Source organism: Bos javanicus, chromosome 18 (genome assembly GCF_032452875.1).
Source record: "Bos javanicus breed banteng chromosome 18, ARS-OSU_banteng_1.0, whole genome shotgun sequence".
NCBI classification, from domain to species: Eukaryota; Metazoa; Chordata; class Mammalia; order Artiodactyla; family Bovidae; genus Bos; species Bos javanicus.
Window position 1 is genome coordinate 24050047 of NC_083885.1, and position 3254 is coordinate 24053300.

Here is a 3254-nt window from a genome sequence, read left to right on the forward strand (position 1 = left end):
ACTTATTAGTCACAGTTTGTGATATTCAATTAACCTGCTTTATTTGGGATCTTGTTTTTGTTTGTTTGGGATTTTGCTTTAGAAGATATGCAGAAACTTTGGAATTCTCTTTCCACTCTGGAAATGGGACTTTGAACTCTCAGCCCAGGAACTGTGACGAGTGGAAGGTGACCCAGGACCACGATACTTTCGAGGTGAAGGCAGCAGGCAGTCACTGATGGTGCCTTAATTTGTGGCTGCTGGGAAGAGTTAAAGTACAAGCCAGGCTTCTGAAAAACAGGAAGGAAAATGGGCAGATAGGACACGGGATCCTGGAATTAATAAGAAGTCAAATGGCTGAGTCACCGAGATAATTTCAAAGTCTGAAGGTAACAGGGGGAAAAAAAGGAGAAAAGAAAATCAGACAATTGGAAAGTAATGAAGGCTTTGCAAAGACCCCTGGTGACCAAAACAACAGAACTCAGGAAAATTTAATTACACACTGATAGGTGAGTCCTTCGAGACAGCCAGACTGTCCTGCCCCTGGCCCTTCCCTCTCACTGGATCCCTTTCTGGTCAGTAGCAGCTGCAACCCCCACCTCAGGACGCAGTTAGATTGGAGCCTTACCATTTGCTCAAAGCAATCTCCTTCACCCCCAGTTATAGTGCTGATCAGTCCATTTCATCATCCCCTCTCAGTGAGGATACAGAATGTCAGAACAGAAGTAAACGTTGGGAATCATTGTGCCCATTGTACAGAAGGGAAAGCTGAGGCCCAAAGAGTGGATCCTATGTCAGGTGCAACAGGGAAGGTTAAGGTGTACAAAGGCCAATTCCTTTTCTCTCCTAAATTAATAGAAAAGAAGCTTATATTGCTTAAGTTAGAGCTTATGCTTCTACTTTAAAAAAACATCATATTTTAAAAAACATAATCTTCGCAGGACTTCCCCCACAGTCCAGTGGCAAAGACTCTATACTCTCAATGCAGGGGGCCTGGGTTTGATCCCTGGTTGGGGAATTAGAGCCCACAACTAAGAAATTCCCAACTAGATTCTGCAACCAAGAGATCCCATGTGCTGCAACTAAGACCCAGAGTAGCCAAATGGCTGAAATAGCTCAATTGGGAGAGCGTTAGTCTGAAGATCTAAAGGTCCCTGGTTCAATCCCAGGTTTTGGCAACTGTTTCTGACCCTTTGGGCTTCCCTGGTAGCTCAGCTGGTAAAGAATCCACCTGCAATGCAGGAGACCCCGGTTTGATTCCTGGGTTGGGAAGATCCTCTGGCGAAGGCTACCCGCTCCAGTATCCTTGGGCTTCCCTGGTGGCTCAGCTGGTAAAGAATCTGCCTGCAATGCAGGAGACCTGGGTTCGATCCCTAGGTGGGAAAGATCCCCTGGAGAAGGGTAACAGCTACCCACTCCAGTATTCTGGCCTGGAGAATTCCACAGACTGTATAGTCCATGGGGTCACAAAGAGTCGGACACAACTGAGTGGCTTTCACTTTCTTTTTTTTAAAAAAAAGACAAGACCATTGATTCCTGTGCCCATGCTTTTTTTTTTTTTTTTAAAGGTCATCTTTGAGATTAATATGGGAACCTCTCCAACTCAATAGCTGGATTTTGAAGAAGAGATTTCTCCTGTCCCACACACTAAAAGTCACATTTTATTGACAGGGTGAGGTTTGGGGATGTACTTATGAACAACCAGGCTCTGTGTTCAGCCCTGTTCACAGACCCATCCAGAGAGCAGGCCTATCCCTGGGTGTTTCAGGGGCAAGCAGCCTGCTTGTCCCACTCTGAAGGCAGAGAGAAGCCCCCAGATGGGTTGCCAGGAGGACTGGGCAGATTAGGCGGTTTTGTAAGGAACTGGAGAGAGCAGGTCTGTTTACTCTTTCAGTATTTCTTTACATTTTTTTCAGGATCAGAAAGTGACCCCAGACTGTTCTTTTGGTGTATGATTTAGACTCGTTGTTACAACCACCCTTTGCCCCTGCTGTCATCCTCCTCCTGCCTGGGAAGAAGGAAGGCCCCAATTCCCTTTCCTCACCGCACCCCACCCCATTCTCTTCCAGTAACTCTAGAACCTCCTGACCAGGCCTCTGCCAGCCACTCTGCACAAAGGGCCGGACAGACCTTTTCATGAACACAGATTGTGCTGCTCACCCTAAAGAGCCCTCAGGGACTTTCTCACTGCATTGAGTAAATGCCATCCTCCTCTGGGTGGCCAAGAGGCAGCTGAAAATCAGGCCATCTCCCACCTCCTCTTCCTTCCCCTTGCCCTTGGCCACACTCCTGGGAGGCACTGCCTGCCTCGTTGCTCCAGTCCTCCAACCCACAAGGTGCTTTCTCTATCTGAGTCACCCCTCCCTGATCCCTGCCACCCTGGGTCCCTCTCACCGTTTGGTCTCTCAACTGGAGAGAGTTTCCCCGAGCACCCAACTAAAGGGCTCTCCCCAGACTTTCTGAGTTAACCCAGTGCTCCAGTGTTTGCAAGGCTTTGTCAATATCTGTTGATAGCTGATTTATTTGCTTATTTATTTGTTTCTAGCCTTCCCCCTGCTTGAGTTAAGAGACAACTCATCTGTTTTCTTTACTATAACAGTCCTGGCTCATAGAACTTCTCCTGATATGTAATAGTTGCTCAGGAAATACTGTGGGAAGAAAGGAAAAAGGAAGGGAGGGAAGGAGAAAGGGAGAAGAAAAAGAGAAAGATAAAGGGAGGAAGCCTCTTGTATCTACATACTCTAGTTCGGTTTTAACTTAAAGGAAGTAGGAGCTAAAACAAAAGGATTAACTATGGGCTTTAATGCATTAGAAACAGCAATATTGGGGGGCAGGTTGGCGGTGGGGAACCTCCAGTCCCACCTTCCAGGCAGCCAACTCTGTGTAGCCCAGGGGTAGGACAGGAGCTGGGGAGGTAAAGGGAGCTACCAGGGGGCGTGATGGATGGAGGAGGGGAGAAGTCTCCATCCTCACAGGTGGGCAGCGCCTGCCCTGCCTGGCAGGTGTGTAATAGTAGCATCTGCCATGGTGTAAACAGTTTCAGGATCAGCTTTGCCCCCAAATAACCTAGAGTCAATGAAAGAGTTGGGGGAATGCAAATATTTAGGTCAGAGCGAGGAATACAGTTTCCCTCCTTCAACCCAGGAGCTCCTGGGAGACGGGGCAGGGTCTTCTGAAGTTATGCGGATGAAGTACATTGCTCAAGATCTGAGCTCAGGTAGGCACCGCACACACAATGCGGTATGAAGGTGACTCAGGAGGGGTGGGACCTTGTT

The 3254-nt window shown here is 47.9% G+C and overlaps 1 non-coding gene across 1 annotated transcript; it reads left to right on the forward strand.

Moving 5' to 3' along the window:
• The first annotated feature begins 1084 nt into the window (after window positions 1–1084).
• On the forward strand, window positions 1085–1157 carry TRNAF-GAA (transfer RNA phenylalanine (anticodon GAA)). Its single transcript has one exon. It is a non-coding gene; the product is annotated as a tRNA-Phe (tRNA).
• The last annotated feature ends 2097 nt before the right edge of the window (window positions 1158–3254 follow it).